The sequence below is a fragment of the Tamandua tetradactyla genome, chromosome 18 (assembly GCF_023851605.1).
Source record: "Tamandua tetradactyla isolate mTamTet1 chromosome 18, mTamTet1.pri, whole genome shotgun sequence".
In the NCBI taxonomy this organism is placed as follows: Eukaryota; Metazoa; Chordata; class Mammalia; order Pilosa; family Myrmecophagidae; genus Tamandua; species Tamandua tetradactyla.
In genome coordinates, this window is record NC_135344.1 from 50140092 (window position 1) to 50158028 (window position 17937).

The 17937-nt window shown below is 34.7% G+C and overlaps 1 protein-coding gene across 9 annotated transcripts in view; it reads left to right on the plus strand.

Moving 5' to 3' along the window:
* Positions 1-17937, plus strand: part of CCDC178 (coiled-coil domain containing 178) — a 477106-nt gene that overhangs the window by 342997 nt on the left and 116172 nt on the right. The gene's annotated exons all lie outside the window — the stretch shown is intronic.

Below are 17937 nucleotides of genomic sequence, written 5' to 3' on the forward strand. Positions count from 1 at the left end.
GCGTAGGGACTATATTAGCTAGGGTTCTCTAGAGAAATAGAATCAGCAGGAGATATCCGTAGTTATAACATTTATAAAAGTGTCTCACGCAACCATGGGAATGTAGAGTCCAAGGTAGGGCAGGCTGCAAGCTGGCAACTCTGATGAAGGTCCTCAATGAACTCTCAGGAGAGGCTGGCTGGGCAACCGTGGAGATGGAAAAGTCCAAAATCCTTAGGGCAGGCTGTGAAGCTGGCAGCACCGATGGAGGTCTGGACGAATTCCACAGGGGAGGCTCACCGGCTAAAGCAGGAAGAGAGACTGTCTCTTCTGAATCCTCCTTAAAAGGCTTCCAGTGATTAGATTAAGCAGAAGCATCACAGAAGACACTCCTCTTAGCTGATTACAAATGCAATCAGCTGTGTAAGTAGCCAACATGATCATGATTTAAGTTCATGAAATGTCCTCATAGCAACAGACAGGCTAGCACTTGCCCAACCAGACAACCGGGTACCACCATCTGGCCAATTTGACACATGAACCTGACCATGACAGGGATCTTCAGTTTTCAGATCCTGATAACTGTGCATCTCCCCCTGCAATTTCCAACACTTGGTTCCTCCTTCCCTTTCTTTTATTAGATTATACATCTCCTCCTCTCCAGAGCCCCTAATCTAAAGTGGCCCTTTGGCTACCCACTATCATACCACCCTGTTTTACTTTCTTCGTGGCATTTAACACTCTGATATTTCATTTTATATTCATTTGTTCATTGTCTATTTCTGCCAACAGAATTAAGCTCCATAAGAGCAGGGAACTTATTCACAGCCATATAATTCTAGCACCTTGAAAACTGTATACCAATTTTTTTTAATGACTATATGAACATTCCTGGTGGGTTATCTGACAAAAAGTTTATGTATACCCACTGGTACAATATTTCTACTTCAAGTACATCATGAGAAAATAATCTGAAAGTCTGCAGAGATGTATAATATTGGTTATAGTGGTGTCTATATAAAGGAAAATGTAAGCATACTCAACATACAACAATATGGAATAGACTCAGTATATAAAATTAAATTTGTATACAATGGCATATGACAACCTTTAAAAATAATTTGTGTACAATGCGCATAATTATCCATGGTGCATATTTAAGTGAGAAATCTAGCTATAAGTCATCATGTAATGCATCATCTCTATGTTACATTCTTATATATTTGAGATTTTATTATATATCTCTTTCCGTCAGTCTATCTTTCTATCTATATATAATTGTCATCTATCTAGCCATCTGTCTGAAAAGCAGTTTTCCAAAATTTAGCTGTACTCAGTCTATTGGTGATTTTCACTTTCTTCTTCATTCCTTTTTCTGCTTATTTTCCTGATATTAAAATGTAAACTTATTTTAATATTACAAAATGAAAGAAAATATAAAAATCACTACTATTATTCAACATTGTACTGGAAGTTCAAGCTAGAACAATCAGGCAGGACAAAAAAATAAAAGGCATCCAAATTGGAAAAGAAGAAGTAAAACTCTCATTATTTGCAGATGATATGATATTATACTTAGAAGATCCTGAGAAATCTACAGCAAAGTTACTTGAGCTAATAAATTTAGCAAGGTCGGTGGGATATATAAAATTAATGTGCAAAAATCAGTAGCATTTCTATACACAAGCAGTGAGCTAGCTGAGGAGTCAGTTAAGGAAAACATTCCATTCAAAATAGCAACTAAAAGAATCAAATACTTAGGAATGAACTTAACTAGGGACATAAAGGACTTGTACACAGAAAACTACATAACATTGCTAAAAGAAATCAAAGGAGATCTAAACAGGTGGAAAGACATTCCCTGCTCATGGATAGGAAGGCTAAATATAGTTAAGATGATAAAAAAGTATTTAAGCCCTCTAGCCTCCTATATTCTGGAGCAGCTAGAAGGAAAAATGAGAGGATCTTTTGGTAGCCCATGACAAACTCTGGGATCTATTCTGTAACCACTTTTTGAAGAGTGCTTTGAAAACTATTGCTTTTTTATTTCTCTGTTTTATATATATGTTATACAATAAAAAAAAGTTTTAAAAAAATCACCAAGGACCCTGAAACAAGGGGGCATTCCAATGTAAATGTCCTAGGGTATGAAAAAAGTGAGACACCTAGAAGAAAAATCTGGAAATCTCCAGATCAGACAAAATCCCAAATATCCTTAGCTCCCACTATAAATCCTTTCTAAGTGATTTTACTGAATGCCCTTCTCTAGGTCTCAGCAGCCAGTGTTCACACTCAAATACGTATCGACCCCAGGTCATCCCTAATAAAGGGCATTCAGTTACTCTGTTTCCTCCAGGTCTCTTTCCTCCTTTATGTAAACAGTTACTGTGAAGATCTTATGAGATGATGTACGTGATAGCCTAGCCTGGTGCCCATTGCTTATTATACCCTCATTAAATATTTGTTGGCATGTGCTAAAGATTCCTACTCATTTTGTAAAGTTTTCCTTATGGATTCCATCTTCAATTTCTTTTATTGGCTGAAACACTTCTCAGGAGAATATCCTCTATAGTTTCTCTAAATTGCTTTCTTTTTAACCGTGTGTCTGCTTGCTTTTCAGCCATGTCTTAAAAATGGAGCCTGAAACCCCTGATTATAAAATTTATACATATGCAATGCAAAACATTGGAAACCAAAAGAGCAAAACAAATTTTATCTCTGAATTCATTTAAAAAGTATGGTATAAGTGACTAAGACTGGAACAGTTGTCGTGAGGATGAATAACTAAAGCAAAGAAATAGCAAAAAGGATTTTTTTTCAAGTCCTTACATGTCATATGCCTTTTACGAATTTCTTATGGAATGCTGACAATTTTCAAAGTAGCACAGCATTGTCAATTAATCTCCTGACAAGATAAATTTCTTCCAGGTAGCTGTTTTGGATGTTTATATCATCTCATTCTTTCGATTTTTACCTCCAACTTACACACAATAAGTAGATTTATAATTACCACGGGAGTTGATGAACACACTTATAAATTACTTCATTCAAGTCATCTAACAGCTGTTGACTAGATGGTCCCCAGTACTGGTGCCTGGATCTACAGTAAGATATTAGTGCAACTTGAAATTGAAACTTCTCTTCCCCTTTGGTCTAAAATTCAGGCGCATTGTACATCCATCCACCTAAAAACAATGTGATTAAGATTATATTTTCCCAATTTTATCAATGAAAATGTGACAAGGGGCATATTCCAAGACCTCCTAAAAGCAAGATGGATTGTCACTATCATTTTTCCTTGTCTCTTTGGCCTGTAGTGCTATCACAAAACAAAATTAAATGGGAATGGCATGACTTGCTATTCAGAAAACCATGTTGATGTTTTATAGTCCCCATGCTTTTCCAAGTGACTACAATTTGATTGGTTACTTGTTCTGATATCTTTCCAGGTAACCAAGTAGCCAAGTCAGATTCTTTCACCTCTTTAAAGATACATAAATATTTTGTCTTTTCCAGGCTATTTTCATCTTTTAAAAAACCCTTATAATATTTCAGACATTTCATCTTCCTGATTTTAATGCAGATAGCCATTTTTCCTATTCTCATAATTATATATAAATATTTATTTATTTATATGAACTTTCTTGCTTTTCTGTTAAATGTCTATATGGCTAACTCATTCTCTTCAGGCATCCATCCTTTCACTACTACTGACTCACTCTGAACAGCAGTTCACAGCCATGTTCTTCTAAAAAGCAGCAGTGAAGAAATCATTTAACTCCAGTCTGTTTGGATATAAACTCCTCCTATCAATAATTCTCTATAATTGAATGGATATTGATAAAGCACATACTATTTTGGCTTCCCTATCTTTCAGAATAGCTTCTTATTTTCTATTCCTCTCCACTAATTAATTTTATGATTTATTTCCATATTTATGTTTCTCTGTGGATAATAACTCCTGTTTTGTGTTTGCAGTGTCTGTCTGTGAATTTGTGCCATTTTTTCTTTTGCATTTATCTTTATTAATCAGAATTAACTTATATTTGAAGCACTTTCCCACTGTCTTAATGTCATATAGATTTCTGAGTTTAACCCATTTTATCTCTTACTACTCATATTGCCCTTCCAATGTTTAGCCAGATTATGTTTCCACTTGGGTTCTTGCCAGTACCCTAAACTGCCTGAAATATACATCCCTAAAGACCTTTGTTTTATTTTCCTCACTTAAATTTAGAACATCTGCTGTGCTAGGTAGTGGGATAAGAAAGATGAAGAGATTGGAGGGGGTCAGCACATAAGTTACCTGCAAGTAGACTTTTTTTTAAATCTTCCTTTCCATTCAAATTGATTTCATCCCTTCAGTCTCACATGCCTCAAGATTTACATCTACTGTTGTTTCTTTAGCTAATTATTTCATAATAACAAAAAATAAATCATATGCATCCATTTACCTTTACAATAAAATTATGTTTACAAATTGATATCCAAATATTCTGATAATGTTTCTGAATTACTTATACATCAGCAATCTGGGTAAAACCTTTCACTGGTGTCTGATTTGAATCAGAAATTTGTACTAAATTAAGGCCTAATATTGTGGTATAGTAGCTCTCCATTTGTTTCTACTATGTCTTAAATATCTGGGGGAAAAAACCCACATGTGCAATATTGATAATCTACAATAAAACTTTTAAAAATCACTTTGTTTATACTTTTGAATATATGTATACGTAATGTCTAGAAATTTAAACAAAATAAAATAAAGTCATTCCCAGTGCCTGCCTATGCAAAAAAAAAATAATAATAATAATAAAATCATGAACACCCAAATAAGACCTGTTCTTCAATGTAACCCTTCCTGCCTCATCTCACAATTTAATCATTGCTGATATTTGGTTTAACATTTGAAATTCAAAGAGTTTCTTCACAGTGGCAGGATGAATGGCTAAATAGAATAGAAAATATATAACACCTCTAAGGGTTTAACATTGAAAAAAAATCAGAAACAGATTTTTAGATTCTTTCCCTTGCTTCCTTCCAACAGCAAAAAAAGTGATGGTGAAGAATTGTATACATTTATTGTGTGGTGCAATGGTGGCTCAGTGGCAGAATTCCCACCTGCCATGTCAGAGACCCGGGTTCAATTCCCAGAATCTGCCCATGCCAAAAAAATAAAAGAAGAAGAATTATGTAGGCTTATAAGTAGACAAAGTAAAATTTATGGATGAATTATTATTCAGAAAATCAAAATTTGGCAGTGTAGTCACTTTCTTTCCTATGTTATGTTTCTATTTTAGTAGCGGTACAGAACATTATTATAATATTTAAGCATAATAGATTGAATCTGCAATCATTCTATTGATCCACTATGTATGTTATTAATATCTATATTTTAGCAATAAACATTGCAATTCAGGAATCTATCCGGTTGGGATTAAAAGGGAAATGGTTGAAAATATTAGAAATAATGCCATAGAATGAGATTATAAAAGTTTAACTAAAAAGAGTATATTGTCAGAATTGAAGTAAACATAACAGGAGTGTGCAGAAATTTGGATAAGTAATAGAGTAGACTATCTTTATATCACTTGGTCATCGATTTAACAGGTTACAATGCTAAAAATTTTTTCCGCATTTTTCCAGTTCATGTAAAAGGTAGAATAAGCACATTTGGGGAGAAATATTCCATTTTTTAACAAGCCTTGCCATACACATGCATCACATATTTTTTCTCAAAGAGATTTCAAATTAACTTTTACGTTAAGAAACATTTTGAAATAACTTTACATAACAATGTTTTGTCTTAAGCATCACCAGGTTCACTCTATCCACCAATGTTGAAGAAGTTATGACTGAGTGCAGGTTTCAAAGCTCAGCACAATTGTTCTACTTCAGAGTTCAGGAAGTAGGATACGGCAGAAAACTAAAATTAATATATATGCAAACCTTTTGTGATATCAGTAGGTGATATAACTATTTATTTAGTTATCAAAAATAATATGTGAGTAAACCAGACTTCTACTAAGCAGTGAAAATTAAAGAGCAAGGCAGCATCTGTATTTTAGAAGATATTACCCAGCACCATTAGCAAGGGAGTTCCCCAAAAGACCTAAAAGCTGTCTGGCAACATGCTTCTGGGGAGGATGGTGGAGTAGGGAGCCCCAGGACTCAAACTTCCACGAAAATAATTATTAAACAGCCAAGCACTCTCTGAAACAATTATTTTGAAACTTAAGAAGCCAAAAGAACATTAAACAGCATCCAGAGAAGAATAGAAGGAAGAGGCTGATAAATTACGGTAAAGAACTATGAAGGGCTCTTTTCGTGTGGGGGCTCCTGGCACATTCCCGACAGAAAACACCAAGAAGAAGATGAGAATGTGAACACACTGAACGAAGCCTTTTAAAATTCGACCTTAAAAATGTTCAAGGATAGGAAGGAAAATGCAGAGAAAGGACTAACGGATATCAGGAAGACAATGAATGAGCAATATGAGAGTCTAAATAAAGAGATAAAAGTTTTAAAAAGGAGCCAAACTGTACTAGACTTGAAGACCACAATAACAGATTAAAAATGCCCAGGAGGGCTTCAAGAGCGGACTGGAGGTGGCAGAAGAAAGAATCAGTGAATTGAAGGCAAGACACTTAAAATGAGTCTGGCTGAAGAGCAGAAAGAAAAAAGGAAATATTAAAAGCAAACATAGGTCCATTTTAGTCATACTAAAATAGTGAAACTAGAATTTGGTACTCCTTTATTAGTTTGCCTTTTCTGGTCAGATATTGATGTGGTCTTTAGTGATTGGCTTTTTAAACTCAGCATTGTGTTTTCAAGGTCCATCCAAGCTGTATCATCTATTAGCACTTTATTCCTTTTTATTGCCTAATAATATTCCACTGTGTAGATATGTCATATTTTGTTTATCCATTCATCAGCTGATGGAACTTTGCAGTGTTTCTACTTTTTAGCTATTATGAATAATGCTACTATGAATGTTCATATGCAAGTTTTTGTGCAGATATGTTTTCATGTATGTTGGGTAAATACCTAGGAGTGATCTTACTGGGTTGGGTCATGTGTCAACATGTTTAGCCTTTTGAGACTGTTTTTCAAAGTAGCTTCACCATTTTCCGTTTTCACCACCAATAACTGAGCGTTTCAATTTCTCTACGTCCTCAGCAACGTTTGTTATTGTTAGTCTTTATTTTAGCATGGGGTATTATAGCATACCCCATAGCATCTTATGGGGTATGAAATGGTATCCCATTGTAATTTTGATTTGCAATTCCCTAATGACTATTCTTAACAATACTATGTATACTATGTATAGCACACAAATTTTGGTTTCTCTTTACAGTGCACAATTTTCTATTCTCTTCTATTCTTTGCAATTTCACTTAGAAAATATTGGTCAGGTCCTTCTAATATGCTATCATATTAGTTGCAACCTTAATGAGTTGCAACCTGTATTTTGAAAAAGCCTAGGCTGGATAACTCATAAAAATCTTTCTACAGCTTTATATGACAATATTGCCCCATTTTATATAGGTGTAAATGGAGAATCAAGTAAATAAAATAAATTTTCTTCTAAGGTCTACGTACTTCTGTGTTTATTGAAATAAAGTCTAGCTGCACTGATTTTATCATTCCGATCTTACTTTGTCTTCTCATTGTCCCTTAGGTCAATTATTTAAATGTTCTTGGCAACTGGCCTTGGCTATATGGTCAAATGAAAACTGTTTTTTTTTTTTTTAGCATGCTTGCTTACTTATTTATCTTTCTATTTACTATTTTAAAAATATTTTCCTGTTTTTTTCTGTCTACACTGTTAATAACACATTAGATAAAATTTAGAAAACAGTGCAAAGCAAATATATATAAACACCTGCAATCTCAACATCGAAGATAATTGTTCTTAGCTTTGTAGTATATACACTTTGAGGCACTCCTCTAATTAACTAATTCATTCTGCATCGAATACTCTACAAGTTATACAATTGTTTATAATACATCCCCAAATTCAGATGACATTAGATTTTCTAAATATTGTGATTCTCTGAATCAATACTGGTTTTCCCTCAACAAAACTTAAAGGTTCTCTATCTTCTCACTTTTAGCTAATTTATTACTTCTCCCTGTATCTATTCGGATTCTTTCCAGTTTTGCTCCACCTGCCAAGTTCTTTCCTTTGAGAAAGAGACGGTAAAAATCATGTTTAACAGAACATGCTTGGCCACATCTAGCAAATTTTGTCACCAACACTAGGTGATAACTATGCAGATAATTTGCCAATTGCAAGCCATAAGCTTGAAACCACATTTGATGGCCATTTCAAAAACAATCTTGATTTTAAAAAGTTTTTATATTAGGGGGATAGAGTCAAAATATAGTTTGTAGAAACTCTTTAAAGCTAGCTCGTGCAGAAAGCTAAGAAAATCCTTGTATTCGTTTTGGATTGTAAGATCCTGAGAACTGAAATTACTTTTAACTTGATACACAGGTGGTGTTAAGTTGATGCTTTCTGATGATTTTGAGGGACATGACCCTTTCTCATCCTTTCTCCCACCATCTAGAAAAAGGCAGAAGCCAGATGATAGCAGTATTGACATTTCAATCACATGTAGTGTTTGGCAGCAGTATATGTGCCAACCAAGGCAATTTCTTTTTTCCACTTATTTACTAAGCATTCACTGAGTTCTTATGGTAAACTATTAGCTATAATATGCACTCATAAATTGGTGGCAGGAGGGATTCAAAATAATAAGGATACTGGGCCCTTCCCTCATGGAATTTACAGCTTCATTATGTAAGCAGAAGCTTTTTGTGTTATGCATTATAGGACACTCACATGGCATTTGAAGTGAAAGATAAGTTTTTCATTTGAAAATATTCAATGTTTACTTACTATATTTTATTTGATTTGAAGGAATGGATCATGGCAATATTCAGTGTAAAGTGAATTCATTTTGTGATAGTTTATGTAAGGAGAAAAAGCTGAAGTTAGGTAATATTCATGGAAAAGATAGAGAAAATATGACTCACTCATAAAGGGCAAGGAAAAGCATCAGGTGCCTTGCTCTGAGTGGATCTAGCTCTAAGTGAATCACTCTGATATGATTTTAAGTTTTGGAACATGAATAGTGTATTGGAACTAGTACTTTAATTTAAAATCACATTTTCACAACTACATTTTAAAATTTTTATTTTATTTTGTATGCCAGTAAACAAGATGTTTTCCTAAAGAAACAAATAAAATTATAAACAAAATGATGCTATAAATTGCTATACAAGTAAATTTAAACACTAAATTAAATTTAAAATTATTACGTGATTTAAGCCACAAATACTATTTGAAACATTAAGCATTATTTTACTATTTTTGACACTGCTATGACTGTGCATTTGGTTGTTTCACTTGCGGATGTTTTCTCTCTCATTTTTGACTCTTCAATCTCTGAAGGCAAAAGAACCCATAACTTCTTTTTTGTCAACACTGTTATCTTATATATTGTCTGTATATGTGGATCGACTTTAAAAATTCCCCTTGAATGTTATTTTTATCCCTGGGAACTCTCATTTTGGATTTATTTGCCCTCCTTACAAAGTATACCAGTGAGCATATTCTTAATTCAAGGGGATTTTTCATGAAGAAGAAAACAGGGTTTTAATCACAAATTATTACCTAGAGTCTCTGTTTCTTTCTCTGAATATAAAACCTTCAACCATATGAATTTTCCCTATGAAATAAGTGCTTCTTTACTGTGATCTAGGTGACATTAGACCTGTGGACAGATTTCTGATAAAGGAACAAATCCATGGGGAAAACCAACTCGGTGTGTAAACTGCATGAATGGATTATCTTATAGATCGAAGCCTGTGATTTCCAGGCTGATGTCCAGATACCAGATGGCTTTAAAGTTCTTTCACCCAGAACACTAGCAGCCCACTTTAGTAGCATTGCTCTTGCTAATATTTGTAGAGCAATGCATGCATGCATTATTCTATTAGGCGTACATTAATCTTTTTGAAGCTAGATCGCTTGACCTCTAGTCTATGTTGCAATCATTGAATTAATCACCCCTTTCTCCAGCCAAAGTGTGAAGAGTTCTCATATATGCATCTCATTGGGCAGGCTGTTAGATGAACTTTTCATGAACATGAAGAAAAGAAATGACTCACCACTCTCAGGAACTTGAAAACTCTTTTGTGATCAGTAACTCTTCTAACCAAAGCCCTTATTAATAATCGGCAGCATTAGTTGCTAAGACAGTCAAAAGACCCTGCTTCGTAAAAGAGTAATGAAACAACTACCTTCTGAAACGCTAACACAGAAAATTGCTTGTCATTTCCAAAATCACACAGGCTAACCATGGATGGCAAAATGGTTACATGGGAACTTTTCATTTCAAGAATCCCAAATATGCTTTAAACATTACACATATGTTTTTATTTTCCTCTGGGCTTTTCTCTTGTCCAATATGAGAAATAATTTCCTATCTGTAAGTTATATACTTGGATTCTGAATAATTTTGAAAACTAATCCATCTAAACTGTAGAGATAACGAAAAGAGCCTCTCTTTGCAAGTTCAATCAGTTTTGCTTACACAGTTTCTGCAGTAAAAAAAAAAAAAGTTATCTTAGGTACTATACTTCTGAATTTACCTAAGTCGATAAAGAAAAGAAACGTTGCAGCTTTTGTCTGACATGCACTGTTTATGATTTTAGGGATTATATTAATTTTCAGCATTAAATTCATAGAATAAGCAAAATGTCAAACTTTGTTTACTAATTTTATACTTATCTTTTCTTTTAATATCCTGTCTTGGTTCTCTAGTTATAACATAGATGAACCTAAAGTTTGCTAGAAACATTTGCCATTAGCTTCTTCTAAAAAAAAATTAAATTTGAGGATAATCCTACCTCCAGAGCTTATTCTGTTCCTGGTCATTGACTGTGACAGTGGAAGGCTCATCTGAAAGCACTGGAGCATTCCATCTAAAAGCATAAAACATATTACATTTCATGAAAAAGCTAATTCAGATTGTTTAATTCTGGTAATATTGCCTCTGTCACCTTCAAAATCAAAATGTTCTTTCCTGTTATTATAAGGAAAACAACCAAATTGCTAAAAAACCCATTTGAATACACAGCTGCCTTATGTTGCATACTAATTTGATTAAAAACACCCGCGCCTCAGCAGCATTTTTACAAAAAAAAAAAAACCACACATTGGTGAATTTAACAAAGACTGGTTTAAAAATATATCTGAGGCAGTGTTGATGACCACAGTCCACTGCAGTGACCACTGGTCCCCCTGGACCAAGGGAAAATCTCCTAGCTGTCTTGGAAGGTAGAAAACAATTGCCGAGCTGTATTTGTTTGTTCACTGCTTTGGGCACTGAGCCAACCTCATTGCAAATAACTGCATTAGTCAAGTGTATCCAAATTATTACAACACAGCGTCCATCCCAGTTATTGCTGCTGAAGCATTTTTTTTTTTTTTGAATCTTCATGCCACTAGAAAACGTTTATTTGAAGGGTGAGCATCACATAAATTCAGATCCACTTGGATTTATAGAAAAGTGACAAGACTACTCTCACAAGTGGCTTTATTTTTCCTGTTTTCTACAAGAAGTAGCCTTTAAAGTGCTTATAATTAGGCTCTTACTAAGTCAGAAGAGTTTACAGTCCCCACCAGGATGTCTGGCATCCTACATTTTTTTATTTCATTTATTCATTTCTTTCTTGAGATGATTTTTACCCAATGTTAATATTTGCCTGCATTTTAATTGACTGCAATTTTGCTTCTAATAATGAATGTGAGGAGTAAAAAGATCAGTAAAGGCCACGCTACTGAAGGTGATACAATTAAACAGACTGAGATTTTAGAAATGTTAGAGCATATCTTACAGGTGCATCAGAAGCTAGGTCTGCCTAGGGGAAAAGAAAGTCCAGGTCTTTTTTGATGACCATTCTGGTGAATTCATACATCAGTGAACATGTTCTCCAAATGCCTTTTTACTATCTAATAATAAGATGTGTTATTTCTGGAGACACATTAGGTCCTCAACCTACATGGTTACTGAGTGGATATCATAGCAGGTCATCAGATCATAAGCCATGTTGAGTTTTATTTAGGCTTTTAAGTTAACTCCACATTGTATAATGTTTCCTTGGTTTTTTGTTTGGTTTTGCTTTTTTTTGTTGTTGTTGTTATCTGCCCTACTCTACTTCTTGTTCCCTTTCTGTTAACAAGAGTTTCATTTTACTTATCTATATAGTTCTTGCCACTGAGTGCCTCAACTTTGCTTTCTAGAATCTTAGAATAGTAATTTCATTATTTGTGATATGAAAATAATAATGTCTGCCACCTATCCTTCAAGACTGTGGTAGTTAGATTCAGTTGTCAACTTGGCCAGGTGAAGGTACCTAGTTCTGTTGCTGTGGACGTGAGCCAATGGTACGTGAACCTCATTTGTTGCTCATTACATCTGCAGCCAGCGAAGAGGCGGGCCTGCTGTAATGAATGATGTTTGATTTAATTGGCTGGTGCTTAAATGAGATAGTTCAACGTAGCACAGCCCAAGCAGCTCAGCATACCTCATCTCAACACTCGCAGCTCAGTCCAGGTCTTTAGAGATGCAGAAAGAAATTACCCTGGGGAAAATTGTTGGAACCCAGAGGCCTGGAGAGAAGGCCAGCAGAGATCACCCTGTGCCTTCCCACCTAAGAAAGAACCTCAGTTGAAAGTTAGCTGCCTTTCCTCTGAAGAACTAATGAAATAAATCCCCTTTTATTGAAAGCCAATCCGTCTCTGGTGTGTTGCATTCCAGCAGCTAGCAAACTAGAACAAAGACCTTTCATAAATGTAATTAAAAAATATTTGTAAGCTATTTCAAACCCAAGAAAGTTTCCAACAAATTTAATGTTCAGTGTCATCTTGTTATGTGACCTCCAAAATTAAACATACCTTGGAAAATATAATACACTTCTCAGAATATGAGCCCAGCCATTATTCCTGGAAAAATTACAATGAATATAATAGTTATGTTCCTGCAGAGGTTTGATTCCATTAAAAGCTATTTGGTATGAAGTATAAAATGAACAAACAAACTATACTCTTAGTTTGATTCTCATAGTAGTTTTTAAAATCCTCTAGGAAAATTATTCTGTTAAGAATAAACAGAATAAGGAGTTCTTTGTATGTGTTTTATTGCTTTTACTAAAGGTGTGCTGCAACTATGTTTAAGTTAAAAATCATATGCTTTGTCTTCCAAAATTATTTATGAAGCACTCATCCTTTCAAGCATTTTGAGAGTTTTGAAGTCTTTAAATGTCCAGCAGTTGGGAGATGGTTAAGTAAATTATAGGGCATCCATAAAATAAGATATAAAACAACCTTTTAAATGATAAACTCTAAGTTAACAAATTACATGGAAATTTCCTTAGTATAATGTAAACTGATAAAAGCTTATACCAAAAAACAAAAATATGAGAATAATTTGGTTAAATATATCTATCTGTGTATAATTATATGCAAGCATTAAATTATATACAATATTAAATCCAATATATATGTGTGTGATATAATGTGTATTTGATAGGAATGCAAACATTTTAAATAAAAAGTATTGCTGAGTTTTAGATTACTGTTAGTGAATTTATTACAACTTTATAATTTCTACTATTTCCTGGATATTCTTTCATGACTATGATTTCATAAGTTAAGTAATATTCTTAACTGTTAGTTTTTAAAATCTCATTATGAGACTTTGAAAGAAGAATCACCTGTATGGTGATTTATTCTACGGTAAACTTTGTATTTAATTATTTAATTTTTGTCTCAGTTTTAAAGTAAATTACTATTAAGTTTATCATTATATGTAATATAATGGTGCTGTTAATAGTAATAGTAAATTACTATTAAATTTATCATTATCATTTAATCATCAATTTCCTGTCAGTTTATTAGGACTTAAATATCATTAAAATGTTTAATCTCTGAAAATTTTATTGAAGTGTCTCAATTTACCCATATTTTGTTCTAGTTGTGGGGTGTGGATACGGTAGAAGCTACTTACTAATTGAGGCTTAGAAATCCTTACAAAAATTTTTCAAATGCTTCTTGTAAATGAAGAGAGAAGATTTTTAGAGAGTGTTATAAAGGATGGGGAAAATATGCCTGAAATTGGAATGTATTGTTTTTCAACCTCACTGTTTGTCACAATATATTTCCACATTCTTTTCCCTTGACAAAAATGAAGCTGTCCTTAAATCTTTATTTGACTGTTTCCCCAGAGATACAAGTGACAAAAGTAGCGATTTAGAGTCAGGCTACATGTACAAACACACACACACACACACACATACATACACTCACACATAGACACTCAGAGATTTGTTATACAATGATTTGCTTCAAAGCCTCCAGAAATCTTTTGTGTCTAAAATCACCTATAAATAAAACAATTATAAAGGAAATAAGTTGGAAAATTGCAATTTACGTTATCAATATTTTTATATCATGGTTCATTTCATAAATATGTTTTAAAAAATCAGGAAAGGTCCAATTTCATATGCTAGTGCCAAAGCCTCTATTTCCAGAAACTATTATCATACAATATAGTTAGCACAAGTTTTTAAGTGGACAATTGCCTCAGAATGCTTGTGATCCACCATTCTGACAAATTTTGACCTCCAAGATGACCTTTTTTGTTTAGAAGAGTAAAAGTCGCTTTTCAATTAAAAAAAATTGATAGCAAGTATTTAAAACAAGGGATTTTCTTGAGGACAAGGTACTTGACTTAGAGCATCCTTAAAGAATTAGAAACGAAAAACAGCAAAACTGAACTCATCATTAGGCCTTTGCTTAAAGAAAAGACTTAAAGAAAATGAAGAGTGCATCCACAGTAGAGTTCTTTACTGTTTAGCATATGACTCTATAGAAAGACTTTTTTTTTTTTTTTTTTAAAGAGAGAGGGAGGAAGGGAAGGAAAGACAGAGAGAAGGAAGGAAGGATGGAAGGAAGGAAGGGAGGAAGAAAGGGAAACATCTTTAAACATTTTCTCGTTTTATTATATTTTGTTTGTTTGTTTGTTCTTTACATGGGCTGGGGCCGGGAATCGAACCGGGGTCCTCCGGCATGGCAGGCAAGCACCCTTGCCCGCCGAGCCACCGCGGCCCGCCCTATAGAAAGACTTTTGAACTTACATGGGGATATGAAGAAGAGGGTATTTTAGGTTGGAAGTACCTTTTTTCATTTCACAGATGAAAAAACACTTGAAGGCCCTAAGCAATATTTGGCCAGAAAAAAAAGGATTTGCTGACAGATGGATTAAGCAGACAAAGTTTTCATCCATCAAGAATATTTTTCACTTTAAACTCTATAAATTTAGTGGCATCAATTGAGAAGCTAATAGTTTCATACTTACAACATATCCAGTGAAATAAGTACCTATCACAGAAATGGCGCTCTCAAAATCCAGGCTGCCCCTTTGCAAGATACAGGTTAAAACTATGAGACACAGAAGCTAAGAAAAGAAAGGAATGAATTTAGAGAAACAAGAACAATATTGCCCTGGGACATCATAAGCTTGAGGTTTGAATGCACTTTTTCTTTATTGTGCTCTTTGTATTTTTTTCTCTCAATTCTGCTCTGATTATTTAGCTGATTGAAGCAGCTAAAGTAGGATAACTTGTAAAATCTTTGCGTTTTCAGTCTTTTTTTTTTTAAGTAACATAAAAACAGAGGACACTTGTGTGTGCCAGTATGCAATGCTTGCAGAATAATACCATGTTATTGCTTGGAACTGACAAAAATATCTATATTCAAAAGATAACATAATTCCACTCTAATACAATGATTTTACTATACACAAATAACAAAGCTGAGCTAAAGTGAGGAATCATTTACTTTGTGTGATTCAGCTCAAATATTAGATATATGAGGCATTTCTATACTTATTGTCTTTAGTAATAAAAGTTAAAATTATCTTTGAATTAATGCATGCAATAGCTATTCAGTAGCAAACATAGATTGTTGCATTTCTCATGGAACTACGAAGATTGTCATAAAATTGATAATACTTTAATTTTTTTCTTCTAAAATATTTTAAATGCTAAATAATATCATTTAGGGTCTGAAATTACTGTATTCTTTTCTGCTTATAGTCAGCCTTAACTTGTAAAGGTTTTCATTTTTAATAAGTGCAGGCTGTACTTATTTTATTTCATATCCTTTTTTTGTATGCTGTATGGCAGGGTCACATTTCATTATTTTTCCATGTGAGTCTCCCATTATTGCAGCACCATTTTATTGAATTTTTGTTTGTTTGGTTGGGGTTTTTTTGTTTGTTTTTCTTGGTTTTTTCTTTTTTTTTTTTTTCTGGTGGGGGTGCTGGGTAGTGAATCGAACCTGGGTCTCCCGAATAGCAGGCGAGAAGTCTATCACCGAACTACCCTTACACCCCCTTATTTTATATTTTAAAAACTAAGGGAAACCACAAAGAGTCTCATCGCATCAAAATAGTGGAGGAAAAAACTTCTGACCTCCGTCCACTGATAGGAACTTTGAACAACCAGCAAGAACTCACAAAGCATATTTCTCAAAGCTCCAGAAAAAAGTTAAAGGATTGCACTAATGGGGCATGCACCTAATCATGAAAAAGGCAGCTTAAAAGAAGTCTATCTCCTGGTGTCCTGGTTGGCTCTCCCCCCTCGCCCACAGCAGCTCAGCACAGAGGCGTTGTGCACTCCCAGTGTGGCTCCTTGGTCCTGTTTCTGGAGGTAACAGAGTATCCCTTTTGCACATACTGCGGGCCAGAGTGTCTGGCCCAGTCTTTGGTGGTGGCATGAGGGACTAAATCAGGTCACTTATCGCTGGCTCGCAATTCCAGAACTGGCCCTGTGTGTAGAAGGAAGCTCACTGAGCTCTCCTACAAAACTCTGTGGGAAAGCAGTCAAGTGGCTGCCTGAGGCAAGGGATTGCTGGCTGCAGGGCATACAGCAGGGTGCCCAGCACCCCGAGGAAACTGGTGAAGAGAGAGCATTTGCATCAATGTAAATGGGGGATTTCCTAGGGGCACAGCGTATGCCCAAGACAAAATACATGAACAGAGGGCGGGCCACGGTGGCTCAGTGGCAGAGCTCTCGCCTGGCATGCCAAAGACACAGGTTCCGTTCCCGGTGCTTGCCCATGCAAAATAAAAAAAAGCAAAAACATGTGCAGAAAGGTTCAGGGAGGAGTCAAAAGAAGGAAGTGAAGAAAAATGAACAGAACCTGATGCAACTGCAGGACACCATTAGGCATACCGATATACATATTTGGGAGTCCTGGAAAGAGAATAAACAAAAGAAAGGGGCTGAGAGACTATTCAAAGAAACAATGATGGAAAACTATCAAATAATGAAAGATATGAATATACACATCCAAGACACTCAAGGAACTCCACCCAGGATAAAACCAAATGGACGTATGCTGAGAAACATTATAATCAAACTATTGACTGCAAGAAATTAAGAGGGTATTCTGAAATCCCCAAGTGAGAAAAAGCGTATCACATGCAAGTGACTCAAAATTAAGTGCTAATTTCTCATCAGAAACCATGGAGGCAAAAAAACAGTGGGGTGACATATTTAAAGTGCTCAAAGTGAACATTGCCACCAGAAATTCCTATATACGGCGAAACGTTTTCAAAAATGAGGGAGACCCGCCTTCCATGTGGGAAACCCGGCTTCGATTCCCGGACTAGGCACCAAAAAAAAAAAAAGTGAGGGAGAGATTAAGACATTGCCAGATAAACAAAACCTGAGGGAATTTGTCACCTCTAGACTGACCCCACAAGAGATTCTAATAGAGTTCTGCAGATTGAACAATAGACAATAGATAGAAGTCACGTGACTCTGGTAAGGGTAATGACAGGGATAGAAATAAATGCCAGTATTATTGTAATTTTGGTC